Source organism: Oncorhynchus masou, unplaced genomic scaffold, assembly GCF_036934945.1.
Source record: "Oncorhynchus masou masou isolate Uvic2021 unplaced genomic scaffold, UVic_Omas_1.1 unplaced_scaffold_8853, whole genome shotgun sequence".
In the NCBI taxonomy this organism is placed as follows: domain Eukaryota; kingdom Metazoa; phylum Chordata; class Actinopteri; order Salmoniformes; family Salmonidae; genus Oncorhynchus; species Oncorhynchus masou.
Window position 1 is genome coordinate 1 of NW_027015319.1, and position 11,759 is coordinate 11,759.

At 44.1% G+C, this 11,759-nt stretch overlaps 1 long non-coding RNA gene across 2 annotated transcripts; it reads right to left on the reverse strand.

Moving 5' to 3' along the window:
* Positions 1 to 6,277: 6,277 nt before the first annotated feature.
* On the reverse strand, positions 6,278 to 10,673 carry LOC135538001 (uncharacterized). 2 transcript variants are annotated; one of them, XR_010455311.1, is made up of 7 exons: positions 10,524 to 10,673; positions 10,063 to 10,254; positions 9,666 to 9,840; positions 8,069 to 8,194; positions 7,801 to 7,854; positions 6,763 to 7,715; positions 6,278 to 6,660 (listed from the first exon to the last, which is right to left on the reverse strand). It is a non-coding gene; the product is annotated as an uncharacterized LOC135538001 (long non-coding RNA). The 2 variants fall into 2 exon arrangements; XR_010455310.1 differs by having other exon boundaries at positions 6,280 to 6,660; positions 7,801 to 7,825; positions 10,524 to 10,672.
* Between the last annotated feature and the right edge of the window lie 1,086 nt (positions 10,674 to 11,759).

The following is an 11,759-nucleotide window of genomic DNA, read 5'->3' on the forward strand; positions in this document are numbered from 1 at the left end:
CCTGGGTCTCCGGAGTGAGAAACAGTCACTTAACCAACTGAGCCACGAATAGACAGCAGAACCCAGAAGATGAGGCAGACACAGCAGTACTTAAGACGGTGTATTTAATGAAGAAAAAATCCTAAAAATAAAAATGGCAAATCCAAAAGGTGGAAGGAAAAAACACAAAAAGATCTAAAAAGAAACTCACCAAAACTAAACTAAAACAAAAAACAGAATACCACAAGAACGTTACCCGGAATCGACAAGAGCACACAGAACACTAGGGCAGGGTGCTAACATACAAACACAGAGCACAGAACTGAGGGAAACAAAGGGTTTAAATACAATCAGGGGAAACGAGACACAGGTGCAAACAATAATGGGGGTCAAGGGAAAAACACAGGGACAAAAAAGCACAATGGGGACATCTACTGACAAACAACTGGAACAACCCTGGCCAAATCCTGACAGAATCCCCCTAGGAACGGCTCCTGACGTTCCTACCAGCTCTCTCAGGGTGGAGGACCCTGAACTGACGAATGAGGTCAGGGTCCAGGATGTCTTTGGCAGGAACCCAGGAGCGCTCCTCAGGACCGTAGCCTTCCCAGTCCACCAGATACTGCCAGGACCGCTGCACCCGGCGGGAATCCAGTATCCGGTGGACGGCATAAGCCGGCTGGCCTCCAATGACACGAGGCGGAGGGGGAGGTCTGTCTGCCGGGACAAGGGGAGAAAAAACAACAGGTTTTAACAAAGACACATGAAATGTGGGATTAATCTTAAGGGATCTGGGTAAGTGTAGGCGATAAGAAACTGGGTTAACTCTCCTGGCAACCTTGAAGGGACCGATGTATTTTTGGGACAGTTTGCGAGACTCCACCCGTAGAGGTAAGTCTCTTTGTGGAGAGCCAGACTCTCTGGCCGGGGCGCAGGGTAGGCCCGGGACGGCGACGTCTGTTGGCTTGTTGCTGATACCTCTGTGAGGAACGCATCAGATTAAGACGGGTCTTCCTCCACATAAGCCGACAGCGTCTGACGAATCTCAAGGCTGAAGGCACACTGACTTCTGCCTCCTGGTCCGGGAACAATGGAGGAGCATAGCCAAACTGACACTCGTGCGGGGACATACCAGTGGAGGAGGAGCGCAAGGTGTTGTGCGCGTATTCGGCCCAAACAATAAAGGATGACCATGTGGACGGGTTGTCACGAGTCATACATCGGAGGGTGGTTTCCAGCTCTTGATTCATCCTTCTGTTTGGCCGTTGGACTCCGGATGGTACCCTGAAGATAGACTGGCAGAAGCCCCATGAGTTGGCAGAAGGCCTTCCAAAACCTTGAGGCGAACTGGGGACCTCTGTCAGAAACCACATCTTGAGGAATGCCGAAGACTCGGAACACATGATTAATTACCAACTCAGCCGTTTCCTTGGCAGAAGGTAACTTAGTCAGAGGGACGAACCTGGCCGCCTTTGAAAACCTGTCGATTATGACTAGGATAGTAGTATTGCCATGGGATGGAGGAAGTCCAGTAATAAAGTCCAATGAGATATGGGACCAGGGTCTGTGGGGAACAGGTAAAGGGTGAAGGAGTCCTTGAGGGCGGAGGTGAGAAGATTTGCCCTGGCAGCACACGGGGCAGGCATTGACGAAAGTGGCAACGTCTTCTCTTATGGTAGGCCACCAGAACTTACGCTGGATGAACTCCAAGGTGCGACCTACGCCCGGATGACAGGTGAGGCGAGAGGAGTGCCCACAGAAGGACCTGAGTCCTCACTGCCTTGGGGACAAACAACCGATTGGCAGGGCCTCCTTTAGGGTCCGGTTCGCTAGCTTGAGCACGTCTCACGGTATCCTCAACTTGCCACGAGATCGGAGCCACAATCTTAGCAGCAGGAAGGACAGGCATGTCCGTGTCATCTCGAATGGCAGGAGCGTAGACTCGGGACAGGGCATCCGGTTTGAGATTCTTCGACCCGGGCCGATAGGTGAGGATAAACTGGAATCGATTGAAGAAAAGAGACCATCTAGCTTGTCTAGAGTTCAATCGTTCGCCTGCTGGATATACTCCAGATTTTTGTGGTCCGTAAGCACTTGAAACGGGTGAGAAGCCCCTCGAGCCAGTGTCTCCATTCCTTCAATGCCATCTTAACCGCTAGGAGTTCACGATCCCCCACATCGTAGTTCCTCTCAGTCGGGTAAGCCGGTGTGAGAAGAAAGCGCACGGATGAAGCTTCTTGTCTTCACCCTCTGAGACAGGACAGCTCCGACACCAACCTCTGATGCGTCTACCTCCACCACAAATGGTTCATCCGTAGTCGGTAGTATCAGGATGGGAGCAGAGAGGATGCGCTGCTTGAGTCCTTGGAAGGCCGTCTCAGCTTCTCTTCCCCAAAAAACCTTGCATTGCCACCTTTGGTTAAAGCTGAGAGAGGAGCTGCCACCAAACTGAAGTTCTTGATGAACTTGCGGTAAAAGTTTGTGAAGCCCAGGAAACGCTGAACATCCTTAACGGATTTGGGGGTGGGCCAATCCGCTACCGCCCTACCTTCCTAGGGTCCATTTGGATTCGACCGGGTTCCACTACAAATCCCAGGAATTGTACTCGGGATGAATGGAATTCACATTTTTCCGGCTTAACGTACAGATGGCTGTCCAGGAGGCGTTTGAGTACTTGTCTGACATGCTTAGTGTGTTCTTGAAGGAGCTCGAAAAGATGAGGATGTCATCCAAGTAAACAAACACAAATATGTTAAGCATATCCCTAAGCACATCGTTTATGAGCGCTTGGAACACCGCTGGGGCGTTGGTCAGGCCGAAGGGCATCACCAAGTATTCATAGTGACCAGTAGGCGTGTTGAAAGCGGTCTTCCACTTTCGTCACCAGGTCTGATCCGCACAAGATGGTATGCGTTCCGCAGGTCAAGCTTAGTGAAAACAACTGCTTCCTGGAGCAGCTCGAAGGCTGTGGCCATAAGGGTAGCGGGTAACGGTTACGGACGGTTATGTCATTGAGTCCCCGGTAGTCGATGCAAGGACGTAACCCACCGTCTTTCTTGGCCACAAAGAAAAACCCTGCTCCCGCCGGGGAGGTGGATGGACGCATGAGGCCTGCTTCCAGAGAGTCCTTGATGTAGGTATCCATAGCAGCTCGTTCGGGTGGAGATAGGGAAAAGATCCGACCCCTGGGGGGCAAGTGCCCGGAAACAGGTCGATGGGGCAATCGTAAGATCTATGGGGTGGTAGCATGGTGGCCCTCTGTTTGCTAAACACCAGTTTGAGGTCATGGTAACACTCGGGAACTCGGGTCAGGTCGATGGATTCTAAAGACTCGGGAGTAGAACTCGGGAATTCTGGAAAATACAAGTAGCTTGGCACGTAGGACCCCACTGCTTGATAGTGCCCACAGACCAGTCGATGTGAGGGTTATGGCTGTGAAGCCAGGGGTATCCAAGGACGAGAGGGAACTCGGAACAGGAGATCAAATGAAAGTTCATCAATTCCTGGTGTTGTGAAACTGAAAGTCTCAAGGAGGTAGTGACATGAGTGACAAGTCCAGATCCCAAAGGGCTTCCATCCAATGTAGTAACCCTCATGGGGTCACTTAGAGGTTCAGAGGGAACGCCATTCTCCTTCGCCCAGACACCATCCATGAAGTTACCTGCGGCTCCAGAGTCTACCAAGGCTTGAAGGTGAAGCTTGTGGTTGTCCCAGGAGAGGGTGACTGGAATGAGCAGACGGGAGTTGGACGGATGGGAGGAGGTTATGTTTCCCGTTACAGTTCCCCCGGTCTGTACGGGACAGAGCGTTTCCCTGGAGCCCGGGACACGTGGAACGGAAATGGCCCGGTTTGCCGCAATATAGACAGCGTCGCTCCCTCATCCGGCGGTCTCTCTCAGCCTGGGAGATGCGTCCAATCTGCATGGGTTCCGGTGGAGCCAGTGATGATAAAGGTGGGGACTCGGAGCTGGGACTGATAGGGGCTAGAGGTCTACGGTTGAGTTCTCTCTCTCAGACGCTGGTCAATGCGTGAGGCCAACTTGATCAGGGACTCGAGATTGTCCGGTGGTTCCCGAGTGGCCAGTTCATCTTGGATAGTGTCGGAAAGGCCTTTCAGAAAGCACACCGTGAGCGCCTCGTTGTTCCAGCCACTCGCTGCTGCCACCGTGCGGAACTGGATGGCATAGTCCGTCACGCTGCGCCAACCTTGATGGAGAGTCAGGAGCTGTTTGGCTGAGTCAGAACCACTGCTTGGGCCTTGAAACACTCGTTTGAATTCCTCAGCAAAGGCAGAGTAGCTGGCACAGCAGGAACTATGGGCATCCCACACAGCAGTAGCCCAGGCCAGGGCTTTTTCCGACAGCAGGGTGATGATATATGCGATCTTAGACCGGTCGGTGGGAAACGACGAGGGTTGCAGCTCAAAGGAGAGAGAACATTGAGTGAGAAACCCTTTACAAGCACTTGGATCACCTGAGAACCGTTGGGGAGGTGGAAGACGAGGTTCAGCCAGGGGGTTAACTGCCATGGGTACATGAACTTGAGGTACTGGGACGGGAACTGTTGCCGGGGTAAGTCGATCAGACATTTGCTTAATGGAAGTCAGCATCTCCGACAGAAGATGAGAATGTCTTGCCATTAAGGCCTCTTGCTGAACCAGGGCGGCTTCGTGGCGTTGGACAGTCTCCTGGTGGTGGGACAGCGTGGCAAAAAGGTCCTGGGAACTGGCTGCCTCTGGGTTCATTTTTGGCTCTGTGTTTCTGTCAGGACCCGGTTACGAACCTGGGTCTCCGGAGTGAGAAACAGTCACTTAACCAACTGAGCCACGAATAGACAGCAGAACCCAGAAGATGAGGCAGACACAGCAGTACTTAAGACGGTGTATTTAATGAAGAAAAAATCCTAAAAATAAAAAATGGCAAATCCAAAAGGTGGAAGGAAAAACACAAAAAGATCTAAAAAGAAACTCACCAAAACTAAACTAAAACAAAAAACAGAATACCACAAGAACGTTACCGGAATCGACAAGAGCACACAGAACACTAGGGCAGGGTGCTAACATACAAACACAGAGCACAGAACTGAGGGAAACAAAGGGTTTAAATACAATCAGGGGAAACGAGACACAGGTGCAAACAATAATGGGGGTCAAGGGAAAAACACAGGGACAAAAAGCACAATGGGGACATCTACTGACAAACAACTGGAACAACCCTGGCCAAATCCTGACACTGTCTTGGTGTGTTTGGACCATTCTAGTTTGTTGTTGATGTGGACACCAAGGAACTTAAAGCTCTCAGCCTGCTCCACTACAGCCCCGTCGATGAGAATGGGGGTGTGCCCGGTCCTCCTCTTTTTGTAGTCCACAATCATCTCCTTAGTCTTGGTTACATTGAGGGATAGGTTGTTATTCTTGCACCACCCGGCCAGGTCTCTGACCTCCTCCCTATAGCCTGTTTCGTCGTTGTCGGTGATAAGGCCTACCACTGTTGTGTCATCTGCAAACTTAATTATGGTGTTGGAGTCATGCCTGGCCATGCAGTTGTGGGTGAACAGGCAGTACAGGGGGGACTGAACACGCACCCCTGGGGAGCTCCAGCGTTGAGGATCAGTGTGGCAGATGTGTTGCTACCTACCCTCACCATCTGGGGGCGGCCCGTCAGGAAATCCAGGATCCAGTTGCAGAGGGAGGTGTTTAGTCCCAGGACCCTAAGCTTAGTGATGAGCTTTGAGGGTACTATGGCGTTGAACGCTGAGCTGTAGTCAATTAATAGCATTCTAACATAAGTGTTCCTTTTGTCCAGGTGGGAAAGGGCAGTGTGGAGTGCAATAGAGATTGCATCATCTGTGGATCTGTTTGGGCGGTATTCAAATTGGAGTGGGTCTAGGGTTTCTGGGATAATAGTGTTGATGTGAGCCATTACCAACCTTTCAAAGCACTTCATGGCTACAGGTCTGTAGTCATTTAGGCAGGTTGCTTTTGTGTTCTTGGGCACAGAGTTTCTGCTTGAAACATGTTGGTATTACAGACTCAATCAGGGACATGTTGAAAATGTCAGTGAAGACACATGCCAGTTGGTCAGCACATACCCGACTTAACCTCGACTTCTCTCTGTCTGTCCAATACAACCTCTAAATAACTTATCTCTGTCTATCCAATACAACCTCTAAATAAACTTGACTTCTTGCTGTCTGTCCAATACAACCTCTAAATAAAAATTCTCTGTCCAATACAACCTCTAAATAAACTTGACTTCTGTCTCCAATTCCAATACAACATTCTCTAAATAAACTTGACTTCTCTGTCCAATTCAACCTCTAAATAAACTCGACTTCTGTCCAATACAACCTCTAAATAAACTCAACTTCTGTCCAATACAACTTCTAAATAAACTTGACTTCTGTCCAATACAACCTCTAAATAAACTCAACTTCTGTCCAATACATCTTCTAAATAAACTTGACTTCTGTCCAATACAACCTCTAAATAAACTTGACTTCTATCCAATACAACCTCTAAATAAACTTGACTTCTGTCCAATACAACCTCTAAATAAACTTGACTTCTGTCCAATACAACCTCTAAATAAACTTGACTTCTGTCCAATTCAACCTCTAAATAAACTTGACTTCTGTCCAATACAACCTCTAAATAAACTCAACTTCTCTGTCCAATTCAACCTCTAATAAACTCGACTTCTCTGTCCAATTCAACCCTCTAAATAAACTAAATAAACTCGACTTCTCTGTCCAATTCAACCTCTAAATAAAATCCAATTCAACCTCTAAATAAACTTGACTTCTGTCCAATTCAACCTCTAAATAAACTTGACTTCTATCCAATACAACCTCTAAATAAACTTGACTTCTGTCCAATTCAACCTCTAAATAAACTTGACTTCTGTCCAATTCAACCTCTAAATAAACTTGACTTCTGTCCAATTCAACCTCTAAATAAACTTGACTTCTGTCCAATTCAACCTCTAAATAAAGAAAACCATATGTAAGATAGAGGAGGATCAGTGTCCCACATACACATTCATTTATTGACAGTTTCAGATTGTTGTTTCCAAATGTAATCCAGTCATGAGCAGTTCTTTACTATTGCACACCTTGTGATCATGTCAGCATGCATTGCACTCATCCCACCACAGGAGTCATTTGAGCACAACGGGACAAGAACATCCCTGCCGGCTGCGCGGCTGCGACAGAGCCTGGACTCGAACCAGGATATCTACTGGCACAGCCTTAGAACACTGCGCCACCCAGGAGGCTCTATCCAGTCCTAAGATGATGGAGATCGGTCATGATGGAACCCTACTCTGCTCCCCTCCATTTTAACCCCTTGTGCACGGCCCTGACGAAGGCCGTGAGGCCGATACGTAAGCTCATTAAAGATCAGTGATACTATCAAGAGCAGTGTGCGGTTTCCTTTGTCCTTCATCTTGTTCAACTGTTACCATGCACCTGCAAAAAAAGACTGCTTAGATGTGCGAGTGCCTCTTGAATTTTGAAGCCCTTGTGCTGTAAATCATTTTCTATATCATGACCCAAATGTAAAAGCTACATTTATCAGTTTTATCCTAAACAATCTATTTTTCTTTTCCTCTCTTCGGGTGATTTGCTGTTCCTAGCCCTGTTAAGAAAATACACATATGTTGTAATATGTGAACAAATGGACAAGGTATTATCCATCCTCGGGTCTTTCGGTAAGTCACATCTTCATCATGAACAACCTGAAATAAAAATCATAATATTTTTAATACTGTAAACTTTTACAAATGTTGTAATCCACCGTGTAGAGATGCACAAAAAACGTACCCGTTATGATCTACATTTTCATAACCTGAATGGGATGACATGGTAGTTCATATTCTGAGAGACAAAAATAGGCCTACTGTAACAATTATTTAAGTACAACTATTGTAACTAAGAGACAAAATACACCTACCGAGAATGACTGAGATATAACAAGTTCATAGAGGAAGAAAAGACTCCGAGACCTTCCCTTCCCCTCTAGCTAAATTAGCATATTAAGGTATCTAGGCAACTGGAAGATTTCAGAAAAGTTTGTTGTTTTTCCACTTACCACAGTTTTCCTCGTCGCTGTTGTCTGAACAGTCGTCATCGCCGTCGCACCTCCATATGGTCGGTAAACACCTTTTGTTATTGCACTGAAACTGGCTGTCCCTACACTTCCGTAAGGCCTCATGACCTGTTGGAGAGAGTTATGGTAGGTGTGAAAATGAATCTGGTAAAAGATTGAAATCAGCAAGCGGAAATAAATGTTTTCCACAGGTTGCATGTGTTGTTATTGACTTTACCTGCATTAGGTTAGATTTCAGCAAGGAAGGCTGTGAAATGACCCTTTCAAAGTGTACCAATACATTCCTATTATGTCTTTAATGAATGACCAAGCTAAGCTTTACAGTATAGCAGCGCATTAAAAAAATATTGTTCTGATATTTCTTAATTTCGTTATTTTTCCGGATTATGTGTGTATTGTTATTTATTTTAATTGGTTTTAATGCCATGTATTACTGCCCTGTTGGAGCTAGAAACACAAGCATTTCGCTGCACATGTGATAACATCTAAAAAATATGTGTGTACTTGACCAATAACATGTTATAACATAACATGTTATAACATCTCAAAAATATGTGTGTACTTGACCAATAACATGTTATAACATCTAAAAAATATGTGTACTTGACCAATAACATGTGATAACATCTGAAAATATGTGTACTTGACCAATAACATGTGATAACATCTGAAAATATGTGTACTTGACCAATAACATGTTATAACATCTAAAAAATATGTGTACTTGACCAATAACATGTGATAACATCTGAAAATATGTGTACTTGACCAATAACATGTGATAACATCTGAAAATATGTGTAGTTGACCAATAACATGTGATAACATCTGAAAATATGTGTACTTGACCAATAACATGTGATAACATCTCAAAAATATGTGTACTTGACCAATAACATGTGATAACATCTGAAAATATGTGTACTTGACCAATAACATGTGATAACATCTGAAAATATGTGTAGTTGACCAATAACATGTGATAACATCTGAAAATATGTGTACTTGACCAATAACATGTGATAACATCTAAAAATATGTGTACTTGACCAATAACATGTGATAACATCTGAAAATATGTGTACTTGACCAATAATGTGATTAGATTTCAGATTAAGAGATACATGTGATTATTACATGAAATGTTATTCGCTCACTTTTGACTTTTCAACGAAACGGAAGCAAGGCTTATGGTCAGTTTTAAACACGTGATTATGTTATATTATTATAAACCCTTCTGGAGGACTCTGGACTGAAGCTCAAAGTCAATACTGTACTGCTCTCTTCAGTGACACAAAAAAATGCAGTACAGATGTCAGAATACAGAAATCAGTATTGGATCTTAAAGGGATAGTATGAGATTTTAAGCCCTGCTCCGATTTACCCAAATCAAGATGAAGTCATGGTTAAAAATTGTATATCCCTGCGTCCAGAATGAAGGAAGACAAGGCTAGTTGTGCGAGTCAATAACTGGAAGTCTAATGGAACAGCTAGCATGCTCAAGTTAATCTCACTCAGGGTAAGTAGGAAAAGGGCTTGTTTGTCCAAATCTGACACATCCCTTTATGTCAGAACTCACTGCATGTGGGGGCTGAGGTCCATTCTCCTAAGGCAGACTACATCTGCATTCCCTTCCATTATGTAGGATCGTTTGCATTTATAAACCACTTTTGATCCATTACTAAACTTGTTTTGATATTGTTGAACAACGGTTGCATGGTTCACTTGAGGAGGTGCATCACAAGAACGACTGGCTGTGAAGATACAGTACAAACAATGATTAGTAAACAAATAAAGGACAACGAAGTACAGGAGATGATAGTACTGAATGTTGTTCACAACACAAGTGCATCATATGTCCTGTCACACCAACATCCCCTCTTTCCTGTACCGAAAGGGATATTTTTCTGAGTTTTTACACCACTCTTACATAAGCCTCTTTGCTATAGATCAAGGTTAGAGAAGACAGTACTTACCCGTACACAGAGGAGTATCAGACCATCTACCATTCTCACATGTAATCATCCCCCACCAGCCTTCCATTGGTGTTTTCAGACCTTTATCACAGGCATAAGTCAAAGTCATGCCATCCTGGTACATGTTCTGCTCCGGGTCAACAAAGCCATTGACCAGTTGGGGTCTTTGACAGCCTTTTCCAGATTCTTGAGCTGGAAAATGACAGAAAATACATTTATTGTTATGCATCATCTGTCTGCACAATGACCTTTGTTCAACAAATACAGTGTATCTTGGATAAGGAATGTATAGATGAGTGTTTCTGCCCTGTACTAGGCCTTTTATTAGTTACACGTTACACCACATATAGGCACTGCCTTAAGGAAAAAAACATCAGTGCTCACAATTCCTTGAATGTGTAAAGAATACTAAAACGCAATCTTCATTGAATAAATAGTTAGTGTTTATCAAAATGTCTTACCTTTAACACCGTAGGACCAGATGTGTAGTACAATAATGACAGACAGTGGTATTTCCTTCATTCTCTGTCCTCTGGTGTTACATGTACACTGAGAAATGAATGAACTGGAGTCTGAGTCTGAGTTGGGGCTTTTTAAATTCAACCAAGGTAATTATTGTCAGAGGTGGATCTTAAACTTGTGCCTTTGGGCAGCACTGTGGAAAAATACAAGATGTCGCAATTAACAAAGGCTTTTTTATTACAGTGGAAAAAAAGTGAATGAATTAACATTTAATTATTGTCATTGTTCATATAATGAACTAAGGATTGTTTAAATCTGAAATTATGTGTTTAATTATTTTTGTTGTTGACGGTTTCATGTTAAATCCCATGAAACTGTCAAATGGGCCAACCACTAGTTCCAAATATTTCTTATGTTCTGTAAGTGTCTCACCAAAGTTATTAGTATTTGATCATTTTGAGACTGTTTCAGAAGCATCCATGTTGAGAAATGTAAATGACTGATATCATTCAAGGAGACATATTGATATTTTATTAACAATTTCTTTGAGGAAATGTCCATGATTAAGGTCCAGTGAATAAATATGCATCCACACACAAATAATGTTGTGCCTAGATATGAACTAGTCAATGGTTGACACGTGTGTAGTTTTGATGGAGAAATTTGATTTAAAGAGATATATTGAAATTGAAAGCAATATTGGATTTTGCAATGACTACGGGCCATGGAGCAAAATTAGAAGTATGTTTCGATGTGTGGATGAACTGTTTTAAGGGCATGGACCTTTGTTCCCTTCAATGCGACAAATCAGTTGTGAAAAACGGAAAATTCCAGACGGCTTTGAGATCTATTGAAGTCAAGAAGCAGATGATAAGGGATACATAGACCAAATCATATTTATTTAGACACATGTCAAAGGTCAAACAAGTATTTGCAGTTTCTTTATGAACTGCACCAATTTCTTAACACTTTGTTGTCCAATTCAACCACGGAAAGTCTGAGAATTGACTAGCGTGATTGTTGGCTTTTGACCAAAAGTGTAAACCAAAAATATGCTGATGCTGTAAGGGTTTTCCTCTGGTGAAGGAGAAACGGACCAAAATGCAGCGTGGTGGTTATTCATGTTCTTTAATAAAGGAACTAGACATGAAATAACTAACAAAACAATAAATGTGCAAAAACCTAAACAGTCCTATCTGGTGCAAACACAGAGACAGGAACATTCACACACAAAC